This window comes from Hyaena hyaena, unplaced genomic scaffold, assembly GCF_003009895.1.
Source record: "Hyaena hyaena isolate Hyena2069 unplaced genomic scaffold, ASM300989v1 scaffold_225, whole genome shotgun sequence".
NCBI classification, from domain to species: Eukaryota; Metazoa; Chordata; class Mammalia; order Carnivora; family Hyaenidae; genus Hyaena; species Hyaena hyaena.
The window spans coordinates 1804871-1823423 of NW_024080857.1; the positions used below are offsets into that span (position 1 = coordinate 1804871).

General features: G+C 37.8%; 1 long non-coding RNA gene across 1 annotated transcript in view; it reads left to right on the top strand.

Annotated features, from left to right (window-relative positions):
* LOC120239109 overlaps window positions 1–18553 on the top strand; it is a 55051-nt gene that overhangs the window by 5467 nt on the left and 31031 nt on the right. The window contains exons 2-3 of the long non-coding RNA XR_005530368.1: window positions 4098–4213; window positions 4637–4725. This is a non-coding gene — a long non-coding RNA (uncharacterized LOC120239109). The remainder of the gene's footprint in view (window positions 1–4097; window positions 4214–4636; window positions 4726–18553) is intronic.

Here is an 18553-nt window from a genome sequence, read left to right on the forward strand (position 1 = left end):
TGGTAGAGAGGTTAAAAGAGATTATTTCATTCTATTTGTTAAACTCTGATATATTATTCCTGTGACAGGGTTTCTTTTATAAATCTGTTTACTTTTCAACCCAGTAGTTCACTGTTATCTGTCTTCAACTTTAATTTCTTCTAACTTCAGGAGCACCTGGTTGGCTGAGTCGGTTAAGCATCTAGCTCTTGGTGTCAGCTCAGGTCATGATCTCCTGGTTTTGTGAGTTCGAGCCCCACATCAGGCTCTGTGCTAACAGTGCAGAGTCTGCTTGGGATTCCCCCTCACTTTCTCTCTCTCTCTCTCTCTCGATAAACAAACTTTAAAATAAATAAATAATTTTTTCTAACTTCATAGGTCACATGGCAGAAACAAAAGTTACAATCTGTCTCTATTCTAACATGCATCACCTTCTGCACTTTGCTGATAAAACCGGGTGTGTTGCCCTAGATCCTGATAAACATTCTAATGGAAGCATTAGAAAGCATGATAGACCAAAAAAGAATGTTTATGCCCTTGAATAATGAGAACAATACAAACTGAAGTCGGACAGGAAACTGTTTTTTAGGAGGCAGAATCTTTGCTAAGATGGTTCAGGATTTCACAAGAAATTTTGAGTATCTGCATTTCATTTTTTTTTCTCTTAATGTCAACACTTTTCAAGATATTTTCTAAAAAAGTTGAGAATTTGATGAACCCATGTAACCCATATACAATTAAACGGATTAAGACTGATACATGAGGTAGAACTTCACAGAGCTTTTTTTGTTTTACTTAAAGTGGGATATGTTTTCTTCTAAAATTAAAGATATTCATGTTCTCTTTTAACACAGAATTGAAGCCACTTCTGAGATTTTAATTCAAACACTAATGGTTACACAAGAAACAGGAAAAGGCATTTAAAAATTCGGGGAAGAGGAATATATTTCATTTGCCTCCTATACTTTGATGAGTCAGGCAGAATTTTACCTGAAAAAAAAATTTAAAGGTCATGTTTAACATTCAGATATAATAGGGCATTTCCCCTCTTTAAGGATACTTTTTAACGAACATTTGAACTAAAAGTTCTTGCTTAAAATTTTCTTTTAAATTATGATGGCAATTTTCATGTAAGTGAGAGATTGATAACTATTTTGGTTCTGTTTTTGATGATTTTTTTTTTTAATTGGCAAGATTTCCAGGAAATGTCAAGCCTTTGTCCTTCTCATTTGTCAGTCTGCCCCGGGGTAGACTTTTTCTTCTTTAAATATTCATTGGCTTAAAATGTTAAGAAAATTACTCATAGCGTCTTGGAAAGTTTTTTTTTTTTTTCTCCCCTCCCCTTCATTCTCATTTGACACAGCCCGGAATTCTTAGGAAGTGCCTGCTGCTGAAGCCAGATTGACCCTAATGAGGCACATTTTCTTCTGCAAGGGCATCCAGTCTTGCAAAGGCATTCTTCATCGTTTGTTTAAGGCAAGTTTATCCACTTTCAGACCAAGCCAGAATGCACATAACATTTTATGTGTTTAGTGTAAGTAAGAGGAGGAGCTGCCTGGTATGTGTGAGACATCTAAGGAACACATCCATTTGGATTTATAGCAATATATTTTCTAGAACTGCTGGTTCAGTGAACTCAGGAGAGTGCTAGGTGTGCAGGGTGATTACATGGGTTCCATACTGGATTGAGGTCCCCAGAGCACAAAGGGCTCTAACTGACACTCCTAAGGCAGTGGGGGATGGTGGGGGATTTTTTAAAACTCAGAGAAAATTCTCTCAAGCAGAGGCAAGCTGATTCTTCACACTGAGATAGTATTTGATTATTCACAGCAGTGAAATTCCTGGATTTAGATGAGAAATTGGATTATAAACTGCCTCCAGGCAGGTAGAAGCAGCTTTAATCAGTTGAGCCAGATGCTTCCATCCCAGAGGGATAACCACTAAACAAATTAGAAAGGGAAGTTCATTGTCCAGGCTGGCCTCTTCTGTGTCACGTGAACCTCAATATATATATTTTCATTAGCTAGTTGTCTGGGGATCAAGAGCAATACCAAGAGAATTGGCCCAAGCTAAGCCCAAGAACAAAAGTTTATTTGGCAACATTGGGTATCGGGAGCCTAAATTCATTAAAAAATTGTTTAAGAATATATTCTGTGAGAAAATGTGTGAATCTTAATGATTTTATGATTCCGTCAACATACAGAAAATAAGTTCTTAGCAGGCAAAAAAAAAATCTGCCTTTAAAACAGTGACCTATTTTATATATTTTCTAGAGACATTTTATGAGTTTTCAGAGTTTTCCTGGTGTATTGTCAGAACTCTAATAAAAACACAAGTGCTCCAGATGTCCTACGATTTGCCTGAAAATTTTAAATGGAAAAAAAAATTATAAAGAAGGAAAGAACAATGAAAGCCATTGGTATTTGTATAAAATATTAGTTTCATCTGTCCAAGGCTTCAAAAGATTTCAAAGCTTGTTTTGTGTGCATGTATGTGAACAGTTTGTAATGAAATTTAAGAATCTTCCTGAATTAAGTAGAAATAATAGTTAAGTCTCTTTAAGAGTTAAATTATTATTATTGTTTTGGTCAGGAAAACCAGTTATAGGTTTTTTCCCACTCACAAACAAAATACCAAACCTGAGTCTCACCTTTTCTCTTGACCTTTTACATCGATAAAGAGACAAACATTTTGGGCACAATATTTGTCATTTTCAAAGTCAAGTATACTCTTCACAAAGCCCTCTAACCTAGAAAGAAAAGAACGATCAATTTAGTGTGTGCTATAGGGATTTAGTATAGTTTTTGTCCTTGCTTGTTATGTTTTATTTAGTTTTCTTAATTTTTCCTGTAGAGTACACATTTGCAGTAGGAAATAAATGAACTCTGAATTACTGTGGTAGCAAATGTTAACTACTTGTTGATTACACAATGAATTAAAAGGAACAGTTGAAAACTTTTTGAAGTTAATCCTTATAATTTGGAATAATAAAATTTTTGCCTCATCTTTCTCAATAGCTAGCACACACTCTTATATGCACACATCTCTTTCCCATTCTTTTATTCTCAAGATTTCCTAGTATCAGATGATGACACCCGGGAAAGGAACAGTGATTGTGAGTTCAGCAAGCCGTCCCAGTGAGGTTAAAAGTCACTTTTAACACAGTCCTAAGGAAAACAGAGTTGTCAATTTTGATCTAATGTTTGTAGTCTGCCATCAATGACACAATGACACACAATGCCATTTCTGTGTCATTTTGGACAAGCCACTAAGATTTTCTAGGGCTTCACAGCTTTTTTTACCTGCAAGTAGGGTGTTCGATTAGATTATTTGTTTCAAGCCTTTGTATTTTAAGACAAGGAAGCAGAATATATACAACCGATACAGTCAGGAGTTTTATCTGGGAGGGTTCCATGGGTTAGGATGTATGGGATGCAAGTTACTTATCTTTAACTTCTCTTCACACTTACTTTGACCTCTGAGGGATTTCTTCGGATCACAGTTTGAAAGCTTCCAGGGATGGATAATCTCCAAGGCCCTTTCTACCCATTATATTCTGTCATTATAGATGTTGTTCTGAAAGGATTTAAGAATTTAGAATTTAGAGCTCAGATGGACCTTAGAGTTTATTTGGTTCAGTTACTTCATTTTGAAGATATTAAAGCTAAACCACTTTTACCAAGTCCCCAGCTGTATCCACTAAAGTGTGCATCTTCAAAACACACTGTTAGGAGATTAACCATAATCAGTTCCCTAAAATTTCTGTGGTGAAAGGAAGTGGACATTACCCACACACCCTATCTGCAGAAACTGTCCAAGTTTCTTTTATCCCTAGGCTCATGGCTTAGGGTCCTGTTAAGGGCCAGAACATGGAGGATAAATCTGAGAAACCCACGACCTGAATGACTTGAAGAAAATCGATTTATCCTGTGTCTCCTCTGAGGTTTTCCTTCTGCTTAGGGGTAAAGTGTTAAACATCCAGACTGAACTGGGTCCCAGTTCTAGGCTTTCACATTTTATACGCATTTGGATCCTTTGTAACAAAGGTCATTATTGAAATCATTGTGAGTTATTTCAGAATATTCTATGTGTATAAAAGGTATACATTTCCCTTTTAGACTTCCCGATATGGTACTACTCTCTTGAGAACAAAGTCTGAGACTACAGAGAGGAAGGACTGTGTGAACTTCTACTGCTGAGGAGCTAAGGCAAAAAACAAAAATCAGTTACTTTGGTGAGCTTTCCTAGAATCTTGCCCGGTGTTAGAAATAGTTCTGCAACCTACATAGCACTTGTAAACTATGTACATGTGAGATCTTCATCCCTGAATACAACGCTTTAAACTGGGAAACTAAAAAACTAAGTTTTTAATCTCAGTCCCAACCGTGCTGTGTGGTCTTGGGCAAATCAATTAACTTTTATCAGCTTACTTATACATAAAATCAATATGCTAAAATTTGCTATCTGCTGGAGTTAAGGCAATTCTGTGAGAATAAAAAATAGATAGATGTTTTTAAAAAGATTCAAACCCTATAACCAAAAAAGATATTACTTTGAAGAAATCTCATGTGCAAAGAATTTCATGATTACTGGCAAGGAATGGTGAATTCATCTGTCATGACTGCCAGTAAGCAGTTTCTATTTTTATTTTTTGGAGGACATGATAAGATGTAACAATAAACATGGAACAGAGTGGCCCCAGGGAGAAAATTGCATTTCAAACAGCTCCTTCTGGACTCGCTAATGGTAAGCAAATATTATTTCAGTGGAGATTGACTATAAAATTAGAGATAGTTTGAAAAAAAGTATTTAACCCTTAAGAAGAATACATTTATTACATTTCCAGGAGTGTTTTAGGAAATTTTCTAGTCAGAATAGTGAGATGCTGGTATCATTTTGTTTTCCTTGGCATACTATACTAACGTCTTCATGAGGTCTCTTCAAAAATGAAGACTTAGTCATCTTTCACCTTGCAGACTGTTTTTACACATATACCACGTCAAGCAATTAGGTGTTCACTTGATGCTCACTCATTGGAATTTTGGCATATAATATTAACCTAATTGTGGCAAAGCAGTGGGGGGAATGAACAGAGCCATTTGATAAATTTGGTCAGGGCATGGCTTTGACAGGTAGAACATGTGAACATTGCTTTTTGGTCAATAGTAGAATTACCTTGTCCTTGTTCAGAAAGGGAAAAGAGAAGGAAGAAAAAAGACTGTTGAGCTTTTACACACATTATTTTCTTAGGTAATGTATTATGAAAGAGTCTTTCTCAAGTGCTAATGTATAAAAATTATTCTGTTGCAAATTTACTGAGGGAATAGTACTTAAGTTACTTATGTCTAGTCCCAATTAGAATCAGCCATAATTTTAACACTCTGGTCACCACCACCTAACAGTCTTATAATAAATCCCTGTTTTTTAAGTTAGTTTCCAAATTTTTTTTTAATGTTTTATTTATTTCTAGGAGAGAGAGAGAGAGACAACGTGAGCAGGGAAGGGTCAGAGAGAGAGGGAATCACAGACTCTGAAACAGGCTCCAGGCTCTGAGCTGGCAGTCAGCACAGAGCCCGACGCAGGCCCGAACCCACCAACCGCGAGATCATGACCTAAGCGAAAGTCGGACGCTTAACCGACTAAGCCACCCAGGTGCCCCTTAAGTTAGTTTCTATCATTTACAAAACAAATGATAACTGACTAAAACAATGGGATTTCATGAAAGATTTCTTTTGACAATGGAAATAAAATTTTTTCATAATTAGCTAATCTAGTTTATTGTTTGCATTCTATAAAGAAATAAACTAAGGCCCTGATAATTAAAATGATTTGTCCAAGTTCTCATCCAAGTTCTTACAAAGTTCTATTTACTGATGGAATCAAAATCAGAACTTGAACTTCTATCTTATCTTATCTTATCTTATCTTATCTTATCTTATCTGAAGAGAAAGCATGCAAGCAGGGTAAAGGAGCAGAGGAAGAGAGAGAATCTTAAGCAGGCTCCATGCTCAGCACAGAGCCTGACCCGGGACTCAATCATATGACCCTGGGGTCATAAGGACCTGACAAAAAATTGAGAGTCTTACATTCAACCAACTAAGCCACCTGGGTGTCCAAATCTTGAACTTTTAATAACTCTCCCTCAGGCTTAAACATACTTTCCCTTAACAAGTCAAAATTAACAAACTAGTCTGCTGGGAGCCACACTGGCCTCGCTGGATGACAGTCACAGTGAGGAAATGGTAGTGTTTGCACATCTCCTGCCATGATAAAGGAAAACTGGTATCTCCTTCTGCTACTTCTGGCTCATGTTGGAAATGAGGCTGCTGGTATTGACCAGGCCTCACAATATTCCAGATCAGACCAATATTCCCAACACAGATAGCTCATAAGGAAAAGCACGTTCCTGCCTTTTCCAAAGAGATTTCAGATGAAAACATTGTGGATGATTATTAAAAGGCTCTTCCTAAGGGCCTTGCAGATCCAAGACTTACATAATAAAGGGGGCTTGAGTCTGGCCCTGAGACAAAGAGCCTAATTTAGAGTTAAGGGCAGGTATCCACCCTCCACCCAATTGTTTCTGCTTGGAGCAATGGCCGCCCCCCTCCCAAGGCATTTGTTATCAAGTATTTGGAGTGACTTATCCTGGCCTTGAATATGCTGATTGCTCCCTGTGAAGGAACCTATTGAGGAACTCCTTGTTTTCTGATTATGGGAGCAAAGGTGTTTCCTGAAAGACCTGTTTGACCCCAGCTCACAGAGAAGTAACTTCACCCTTTTATACTAAAAGCATTGTCTGATATGCTAAAGATACCTTCATCCCCATAGGATAAGCATCTAAATCACCTATCTCACTACTGATAAAGGTTATGCAGAAGTCTTCTACACATCTATGTTCTGGGAAATTCTTACATATCAAAGAAGTTTGTTATCAGAAATCATTGTCTAAGGCAAATGCCACTTCTGTGCCATCCCCTAAACACTTAATGATAAAATAAAGTTGAGCCCCAGTCAGAGCGGAGATGCCTGCCTGGTGACCAGAAAGACTCTCAGGGCTTTGTCACCCCTCCCTCGCCGGCACCGTCCATCCTTCAGGGACCCCTGGACCCCGGCCAGAGCTAACCTCCGACACTAGTCTCTTAACTTGGAAATTTATGAAATAGTTACATAAAGGGGAATAAATATGGCCTCAGCAGTAGGAAGTTGAAAAGTGAAACCACATAGAGATCCCAAAGAAATCTACATGATTGCTTTGGAGAATCTAGTATTTCTTAGCCAGTAATGGTGAAGCCAGTTCACGCCAGGGGAACATGAATTTGAACCCTCTCAGAGTTCAGTTTTTAGGTGTAAGGGTGTGGATACCTCTACATCCATTCCACAGAGATGTAGGGGTGGGATGATCAGAAAACTTTTGTAAACTATGGCCTTGACAGAGAGGTACTTATATAAATAAAATTACAACCTAAAATAACAAAAGCACCTAAAATTACATTTTCTGATCTGCTCTTCCTATTCTTCCCCTGATTTGTCTCATATATGGGTCTTTTTGTTTTTTCCAAATAATGACTTCTTAGAGAGGGCTTTCCTGTTTCTCTACTTAAATACAGCCTCCCTCCTTACCTCTGTCATTTTCTAACAAATTACCATGTTTATTCATTAGAAGCAATGCAATGACCAAATCTAAAGACTCTAAATTATTTTCTTATTTGTTTATAATTTGTCAATCTTCACTACACTTTAGTTTCTAGAAAGGGAAAACCTACCCTATATTATATATGACTGTATTCCCAAGCACATAATATGTGCTTCTTGAATGAATGAGGGAAAAAATGAAGACAATGTAGACCATAGTGGTTAGTGATTTCTTCAATTATGCATAACAGGATAACACTGAGGTCTAGAACTATGGTTCCTATTTGGTAGTCCTCTGCTCTTTCTGCTATATTATACAGTGCTTCTCTTCTGTATATCTCTCTCTATCTATCTCTATCTCTATCTATCTATCTATCTATCTATCATCTATCTTTTCATACTTGTACCTATGTCCATCAGTCAGGCAGCCAAAAACATTCAAGTTTCCTTTCCAGTGAAACTCTAAAAGTACTAGGTGGCTTAGTCGGTGGAACATCCTACTTCAGCTTAGGTCATGATCAAACCCCGCAGTGATTTTGCTGCTGTCAGCACTGCACCTGCTCTGAATCCTCTGTCCTTCTCTCTCTCTGCCCTCCCCAGCTCATATTTACTCTCTCTCACAATAAATAAACAATAAAAAATTATAAAAGTACAATCAATACTGCCCACCTAATGATTTAAAACAAGAAAACAAATTTAAGAGAAACAAACAAATCTGGAATGAGTTCAGATGAAAAACAAGTAATTTAGGTGCTAGAGAGAATGATTTATGAGGAGAGAATAAGAGAACCAAAAAAAAGCAGAGTAGAGTCTACTTACTAACTGTTACAGAACACTGATGAAACACAGAGGACAGGGGAAAAAACGTGTACCGTCAAACAGAACAGTGCAACGCTACTAATCCATATACATAAGTACTCTCTCATGAAAACACTTGCAATATTAGATTTCTTAGCACCAATTTTATAGTATATGTGAATATCTATGCTGAAATTGACCATCACCCTTGACACAAAGGAGAATAGCAGATGCTAAATATAATTTCTGGTATAAAGGCCCTCATTTCCATGTTGAATTTACTCAAATAGTGTTTAATTTACAAAGAGTTCCCATTCCCTGCAGGGTGCCTCACAAAATAAAGGAGAGCTACTGTAAGTCTAATATAAAGAAGAAAAAAAAAAACCCCGAAAAACTAAACTAGGCTTGACACCAAGGCAATTTTCCTGGAAGTGAACCTACTGAATTGTGAAATAATCTTCCAAGTGAAGTAATTATGTCTAATTTTCAAAGGAACAAAGTTGGCTCTTAGTGTTTTGAGAACTTTTTCCTTCTCGGAAAGTTTTCAAAATTCCAAGCCAACATCTTATTTGCACCAATGACTTCTAGGAGAACTTTCACCTTTCTACTAATTCCAAGGACAAAAGGACTTGAAGAGGAAATGGTGAGGCAGAGTTGGTTTCAAAAATCATTTTCCCTCTTCTAGTGGAGAAGCCCATTGATCTTTTGGAAAAGGAATGAGGAAAAGAAAGGAAATGTGTGTCTTTTATTTAAAAGTGTTAGTCACATGTAAGATCTTTTAAAAATGTTATTCATTTTTCATTGTTTCTTTATTTTTAAAAAGATGAAACTAGGAGAATTTATATATGCTACAATGGGATAATCAGGATTGTTAATTTTATGCACACTATTTTCAGTGAACTCCTATGGAAAGGTACTAAAACAGTGTAGAACCCACCTTGTACAGAATTTTTAAAAAGAATCGTGAGAGCCACTTGAAAATTGTTTTAAGTTCAACAGTTCCCTGCTGTAATTTTGTCAGACACAGATGAGGAAACTGTGAAGTTAATATTTGGAAACCTTAAGAGACTTACTTATATTGTTATTCCTTCCCCAACTGTTCATTTTAAAAATATTTATTACAGAGCAAAGATAAAAATGAGGTCCTATGTGAATCATTTAGAATCAAGTTTCCTCATTTGTTTACAGAACAGAGTAGAAAACAGGGCACCTGGGGCTTGTTCAAGTATTGTTGTTCCTTCTGGGCATTCCGCTTTCGGCTTCTCAGTCTCCTACCTTATTAAAAAAGGCAAATCATTCAACTAGTATTTATTGGGTGTCTACTCTGTACTAGCTATTGTTCAGCTTACAGCTGTCTAGCAGCCAATCTCCAGGAGGATTCCCAATGACTCTTGTCTCCCAACTAGTCATGGCCTCGTGTAGTCCTTCCCACCTGGGTCAGAGTTGGTGTGTGTGACCAGTCAAGTAGTACGGCAGAGCAAAAGTGTGTGATTTCTAAGTGTAGGTCATCAAGCACATTGTCATTTCTGCCTAGTCCCTTTTGGGCCATTTGTTCTGGGTAAATGCAACAGGTATATGAGGAGGCTACTCAAAGTGTCCAGTGGAGCAGTCCACACAGTGAAGAACTAAGTCTTTCTGCTACACAGCAAGCACCAACTTGCCAGCTATGTGAGTCAGACATTTTGGATATAGATCTTCCTTGCCTAGTTAAGCCTTAAGATGACTGTAGCCCCCACAACACCCTGGTTGCAACCCTGCAATAGAGATTCCAAGACAAAAGCACCCATCTGGCTCCTCCCAGATTCCTGACCCACAGAAACAGTGAGAGAAGAAATGTTTATTCTTATTTAAAGGCATTAAATCGTGAGGTATTTTTTTTACATAGCAACAGAGGATTAATACAGCCTATTTTGTCGTATGAGAAAGAAATAAACATGTGGTAACTAATTATGTGATTTGTAAGATAACAAAGTATATGTACTGGAAGGACTTTAGGTTGTCTCTTTTGTTCATATCTAGAACAAAACTGTTGGATTCTCCAACTGCAACATTCTCATCTGAAAATGATAGATTTTTCCTTGTTTAATTGTTGTAAACAATTACTAAACTTAAGAGTTCAACCATTAATTTGCTATTATTAGTAATTTGCTTTGAACAGCATGGAGACCTTAAACAATTTGTATTTTTCAAAGTACTGAAATAGGTCTCTCCGGTAGTCTAAGAAATGAATGAAACAAAACTGACAGCAGCGTTACTTCCCATAAGAGTTGCAATTGATTGCAGCCAGACTCTATGAGTGGAATATCAAGATCTGATTTCTACTCAGTTATTTTCTGTGGGAGGAGATGTGCTGGCAGTAAAATTGACGTGGAAAAAAGAGAGAGACTTTCCTAATCAAAAAGTACACTCGTTACCTGTTCTGCAAGAGTCTATGGAAAACCCCCCAAAGAGGCCTGAGTCTCCATATTAGTAATAGACTTTGACTAGAGCTTGTTAAGTGAAGTTCTACAAAATTTCTGTCTTCTTTCTGAGATAGGCTGGGTGTCTGCAGTAAGGTAATATCTGCAAATCTTCTGCTTTAAGAGTTTCTTGGTTTAGAAATCACACTGACCAACTGTTTAATGTTGCCATAAATGAGTAAAGACACTCCTCATCAGTGTCTCAAATGAGCAATAAAGTTGCCACGGAATGTCCTGGGGAAAGTGTTAAAGGGTCAGAATACCCACCTAGAATGGCCACCTGGTTTAGCTGTCAGATTTCAGCTGCATGAGATCTAATCTCTTTGGCATGCATATTCATCTCTCCATCTATATACGTCAGGCCTGTTTATAATGAATCCCACCTTAGGGGAAAAAAAGGGGAGGTCGAGAAAAGGACGTCTGGTAATAATGGTTCTTGCTTAGGTTTTCATTTAATCATAAATTAAGAGAGAATTAGTTAAGATCTTCCTAACTGGTCTCTGTATCATTCATCATGTTCTTTAACTTCTCCCTCAATAAAATAGAACAGTACTATTTTCCTCAGAGCTAACAAGTTAAAGAGCACTTCATTCATTTGTGTTAAGCTTGTCTTTAAAATACAAACATGTATTTCTTTGGTTAGGCATGTTCGTAACTTATAATCTTTGTAAGTTATCATGTTCAGGGTGAGTGCATGTTCTTCTCAATACCTTGTGAGGATAGAAGGGGTAGAAATCTTGCCTCCAGTGGAGAGATGGTTATTTGGAAGCACTGTGTGGCATTGGGAAGCAAAGGGGGAGGGGGAGCTTCTTCTGTGGAAACTTTAGGGCAGCTCTAAGCCACAGGAGAGGGTGAACTTGGGTGTTGGAGGTGAGAGAAGGCCTCAAGCTCTGAGGGGAGTAAGCAGGGCAAAGTTAGTTACAGAAAACTGTATCTGAATCCAGATACTGAGAACCACAGGCATTCAAGCAGTTGTCTTCCCTTTGTTCAGGAATAAAAGGAAGCCATTTTAATGAAATTTAAAATAGTCATCTACTTACCTTTGGGAGTGTCCCTGGAAATCAGAAGAATAAGAGAAGAGAGGCCAGAGGACAGTTGGAAATTGTCCAAATCCAGGCCACCCTCTGGGCTAATATGCCTATCAAAGCAAATTTTCTCACTAGTATGGTTTCAAAACTGGTCTTAAAAGCCCTTGTTAATGACCTGGTAATTGTTTTAATAGCTTCTCAGTCAAGTGTGAAGTGCTGTAGTTGACATGTCAGCAATGTATGAAGGATGGCGAAAGTTCACTCCCCGGGTAGCTAGAGTATCATTAAACATTCCTGCTTACATTTTGGCTTACTTAGCAATAAAAGTTTATTTACTGTATCCATAAAACTTGTCTCTAGCTGCCTAAGGAAGTCTCCATTCAGGTTGGCTCTGTAAGAGGAATGTTGAAGGAATTTGTGACGAGCAGTGACTTTCCCTTTTCTGAGCAGCTTCTTCAGGGGGTGATGAAGTCATTTTGTTCAAATTCCCTCGTGCTCCCTTCATATGAAGAGATTCCCCCCCAAATCCCAGGAGGGAAATAACCTTTAAAAAGCATTTTTCCACAATTACATTTAATTGATATTCCTACATGCATTTATTTAAGAAAATATTTTAAGTACCTTTTATGTACCAGCTACCATTCCAAGCAATGGGGATGTGATACTGAGTAAAATCTATGGCATTAGGGACAACATATTCGAATGACAGAAACAGAATGTATGCATGTTATATGTGCATGTGCATGTATGCATATGGAAAAACACATATATACATGAGTAATGGTTATGTTCTATGGAGAAAAACAAAGAAAAAACAGAATAAGGAGAGTTGACGATATAATGGAGAAGGAGTTTTGTTATTCTATTTATTTTATTTTATTTTATTTCATTTTATTTAGGGTCATCAAGGAAGGCTGATATTTGAGCTGAAGGAAGTGAGGGAGCAAGTCAGGAAGATATCTGGTAGAATAAAGTTTTAGGTGGAGAAAAGAAGAACAAAGACCCTGAGAGAGGAGCAAATTTGCTGTTTCAGCGAAAACAAGAAACTCTATGTGGCTGATGGTGCGTAAGGAAGACAATAATACGGATTCGGTGAGGGAAGAAAGGAATGGAAGGAGGCAGATCTTGTGGGGCTTTACCTCTGAGTGAACTGGAAGAGTCCCAAGACTGAAATTACATTTGAAAGGAAGTCTCTGGTCGTCCCTGAGATAACATCAAGGGTGTGAAAGCGGAGGGCAGGGGGAGTTAAAGCAGAAGACCTCTGCAATTATCCAAAGGAGATACGGTGAGTTGGGATTGTGAGGGTGCAGAGAACAGTAGCTGATTGGTTCTAGGTATATTTTGGAGGCAAAACTGATAAGATTTGTCATCATACTGGTGATGGGGTTGGAAAGAAAGTGAGTAAAAGGTGACTGGAGAGCATTGACCCTGAGCAACAGCAGGATTAACTCTCTGTTAAAGAGGTGGAGAATACTGAGTACTTACTATGTGCCAGACATACTATGAAGCCAGTAAGTGACAGAGGTAGAATTGAAACCGTATATAGTAGATATTTGTGTGTGTGTGTGTGTGTGTGTGTGTGTGTGTGTGTGTGTGTCTAAGAAGCACCATATGCTTTCATCTCTCTTACTTCATGACAGCATATATGATGCTTGGAACTGCATGGGCTATTTTGTGATGATGATGTATCAGAGTTAAGGAGCAAGGAGATGGCACATGCAAACGTGGTCACTGAGAGTTGCATAAAGCACGAGCAAGATAAAGGAGAACTATGGGGAACAACTAACCCTTGGGAATTACATTTGCAGGGTGCCACGACTACCGATGGGCTTGAAAATGTCAGGAACAGAAGTGTTCATCAGAACATGCAAAGGTCGGGGCGCCTGGGTGGCTTAGTCGGTTGAGCGTCCGACTTTCGCTTAGGTCATGATCTCGTGGTTCGTGGGTTCGAGCCCCGCGTCGGGCTCTGTGCTGACTGCCAGCTCAGAGCCCGGAGCCTGTTTCAGTCTGTGACTCCCTCTCTCTCTGACCCTCCCCTGCTCACGCTGTCTCTCTCTCTCTCTCCTAGAAATAAATAAAACATTAAAAAAAAAAATTAAAAAAAAAAAAAAAAAGAACATGCAAAGGTCTGTGACCATAGCTTTGGGAGAGAGGTGTCCTATAGGAACTGTCACCAGGAGCATAGGTAGAGGAACTCAGTCTCTTGTCAACCTTTGCCTAAAATGGAAAGACCCAAGCGAATAAAAACCCCTTCTTTTTGCACTTTGATCTCCTACAGACACTGCTCAAACAGAAGCCATAGAGCGGTCAGTCGGTATCGTCCATAGAAGGCTGGTTTCCAGGACTAGAGCAGGGTGGGAGTGTGACGATCTCAGCTGCAGTGGAGAATATTGGGTGTGCTGGTAGACCTACAGAAGAAAGGGAACGAAGAAAAATGGCAGAATAGAAAAGTAGAAACAAATCTTAGTTCCTGATGATGGTCTTGCGTCACCCTACTGCATCCAGAATTACCAACTCCAGGCTTTTATATTTATATTTATATTTATAATTTGAGACTTACAAAAATAGCAGGTAGTTTTCATTACCCTCCACCCAGCTCCTCCTAATGTTAACATCATGCATACCCATCATGCAATTATCAAAACTAAGAATGTATGTTGGTATAATACTGTTAATTACACCATAGATTATATTTGGGGTTTTCTAGTTATTCTGTTAATATGTATTAATTCTATTCTATCCTAGAACTCTATTCCAGGATGCATTGCAAATCACCACATTAAATTTAGTTATTATGTCTATTTAGTCTCCTTCAACCTGTGATAATTTCTCAGTCTTTCCTTGTTTGTTTGTTTGTTTGTTTGTTTTTAAATAACCTTCACACTTTGGAAGAGTACTAGTCAATTATTTAATAGAATCTCCCACAATGTGAGTTGATCTAATGTTTTCTCATGATTAGGTTATACAGTTTTGGTCAGAAAAACAAAGAAACAACAAGTCCTTTTCAGTATATCTTATCAGCTCTATGATGTCACTATGACTTATTACCTAACTACTAAGTGATCTTATTGTGTACGATGGTAACATTGATCTTATTTAACGTGGTCTCAGCCAGGTACAAACTTCTTTCATGTAAAATGATAAAATATCTTTATTTCTATTATTTAAGTCACTCTTAGTTGGTATTTTCTTACTTGCAGATGGATATATCCTAACCAATACATCAGTCCTTCTTCATATCTTCCTATTCCCCAGGGTACCTTATTTACTATATGACAAAATGAGGAACTTAATCAAAAGTCCCTGAATTGTATATTTAGGACCTGTGCATATAGTAAATTATAAAAAACGAAAGTCACAGACTTGCTTTTTATCTCACTGACCTTTAAATTTTTGAAACAAAGTAGTACATTCATGATTTAAACAAGAAAACATTTAATGATTAAATTCAAGTCTGAAAGTTAGAAAGAATTAGGGGAATTATTAGTCCAAACTCCTGTATAATTAGAGAATCTTTTTAAAAATATTTTAAGGATTATGCATTTATTTTTGACATAGAGAGAAAAGGAGCTGGGGAGGGGACAGAGAGTGGGAGAGAGAATCTCAAGTAGGCTCCACCCTGTCCGCACAGAGCCCCACGCAGGGCTCAATATCAGGAACCTTGAGATCATGATCTGAGCCAAAAAAAAAAAAAAAAAGGTCAGAAGTTCAACCGACTGAGCCACCCAGGTGCCCCAAAAGAATTCTTCTAGAATCAGGCTTAAAGCACTAAAAATTACTAATTGTGTCCCACAGTATTGGTTATTAGTGTGGGAGCAAGGATGGAAGAATTCGGGGATTACACCGCTTCCATCCATGTTGGCATCAGTTGATTAACCAACCTTGGTGGAGCACAGATGTTCATCACTAAATGTTCATTACACAGCATGTATTTTCATTCAGACACGTTGCCTTATCTTTTCCAGAACATTTTAAGAGTGAATTCATTAGAGAGACACTAATAACTTCCTCAAGTTTCAGTGATAATACAACAGAACTTTATTTTTTATTCAAAAAAGAAGTCCAAAACAAGTGTTTCAGGTGGGCAGGTTGCCACTTCTGATATGCAGTCCAGGGTCCCTGGCTCCTCGTCTTTTGTGGCTCTTCCATCCCCTAGGGCCTGCTGGGTAAAATGTATTGGAGAAGGGACTCTTGCTTCTTGAAATCTCCCTTCTGGAAATGATGCATCTTATTTTCACTCACATTTCATTGGCCAACCTTTTCACATGGCCACACGTTGAAGAAGGGAGCCTAGGATATATAGCCATAGTGGAATTTTCCAGAAACATGTACAGAATCTAGTGGAAGATTACTTGTGTTTGTTCCTCAGTTAGCTGCTTCTGTCACAGGTGGCTGATTTAAATCGTTTTGAAATACAGATATAATATGTCTGGAGTCTTTCTCCGACCTAATGTGCTACTATGAGGTGTGAGAACTTTTCCTACGAAAAGCTGGGTAATAAATATTTTAGGCTTCTAGGTCATATGATCTCTGTTGCATGTAGTCAATTCTCATTCCAACGGAACACTATCTTAGACCTAATGCAAATGAATGAGCGTGGTTGTGTTCCAATAAACTTTATGTAAGGACACTGCAATTTTAAATTTCATATAATTTTCACAGGCTGTGAAATATATTTTAAACTATTTTTCCAATTGATTAAAAATAGAAAAATTTTCATGGTTCTCAGGCCACACAATAGGCTGCAGACCAGATCTCACCTACCAGGCTTTACTCTGCTGACCCCTTATCTACTCTCTTTTTTTTTTTTAATGTTTATTTATTTTATATTTGAGACAGAGAGAGACAGAGCTGGAGGCAGGGAGGGTCAGAGGGAGAGGGAGACACAGAATCTGAATCAGGCTCCAGGCTCTGAGCTGTCAGCAGAGAGCTGATGCAGGGCTCGAACCCAGGAACCGTGAGATCATGACCTGAGCCAAAGTCGGACGCTTAACCGACTGAGCCACCCAGGTGCCCCGATCTACTCTTTATAAAGTAAGATCAATGTATCATGATTTGATTTCAGTGAAAACTTGCTAAGTCTTAATACCCACTTATTTCTCCCAAAGTTCTGATAAATCATTTATTAATTGGAGTATATTTTGGAAATCACATGCAATCTAAGTCAACTCACTAAGTTGATTTCATACCTCATTAATTATCACAACAATTTATTAAGCACCCAAGATGTACAATCATTTTACATACATTATTTTAGCTCTTTGAAAAAATACCCTATGACATAGCTATTGCCATGCCCACTTTATCACTGAAAAATCCAAGGCTTAAAGAAGCTAAAAAGTATTTTGATTATATTTCATGCAGCACAAAATGTAAAAGTCAAAATTGAAACTCAACTTGTATATGATAAACCCCGGTCTTTTCATCACACAAAATTTCTCAGCCTTTGAGGTGGAAGCTCATTAAAAGATAATAGCTATTCTTTCATTCTTTCCTTTGATACCTGTATTTGGACTTGATTGCACCTTTTCATGTGCCTTTTATCCTTTTCAATGTGAGAATAATATTCCTTCCATGGAGCCAAAACTGCACAACTAATGTCATATGACGCTACGTATAGTTCAGTATGAGGAAAACTTTCTCAGTGTGGAGAGCGGCTCTAAAATCATAATGTCCATTATTGACAGAGTGAGCAGGAGAAAAGCCTGATGAGATAAAGCACATGCTCTCTCTCGAGAGAGGGTAAAAGCAAGTAGTACTTCAGTGGCTGTGCCTTTGAGTTCTGCACAAGTGCAGGCTTACTCTGTTACTAACCAGTATGACCTTGGGTAACATACTTCAGCTCTCAGTTTTGTAATCTCAGAATTGCTTATTGAATTTTAGACTCTGACTTTTTTACAAAGGGACTTTGAGGGAACATGGGTGAATAGAATCTAACACCTATTTTGCAAAACTCACAAGATTGCTAATTGGCATAAATTGCTTGCGAGTGAGGGCATGTGACAGAGCTTTGCAAATTGATACAAGAAATAAACTTCACAAATAAAAGCTATGTTGTGAATATTCTGGATTCCATCACAGATTATATTCAGTTAAGGTCACACCATACTTGTTCTCATTTTGTTGAATATAGAATCTTTAACAGGACTAATGCTATTTGCCCCTTCCCTCGTTATATAGATTTTTAAGCTGCTGAATCCATTCATCTCTGTTTATACTTGCCCTTTGGATAAAATTTTTCACTAATGAAAGTATATGCCTTTGCTGAAGAGCAAAGATTACATTTCATAATAAATCTACGTCCTTGAAATACTGTGTGAATTTTCAAGCATAGATAGTAGTGAAATATTATTTTGGAGGGTAAAAGTAACCATTTTACAGCTCATTGACCCTTCAATGGTGTTTTCATGGGGATGTTACGGGCAGGATGAGATGGCACAGCATCAGCAGAAGAGGCGAAATCAATATCTGTCTTCCATACCCCTCCCTATCTCATGCAGCGAAATTCAGTACAAAGAAAATTGATATGCGTGGTATTAAATAACTTAACAAGAAAGAGCTAGAGAAAATTCTTTGTAGCAACACATCCTGCAACACACAAGTCTCTCCTGGCAGACGATTTCCTTTTAACCATTTGAGGCTTCTCACATTTCCGCT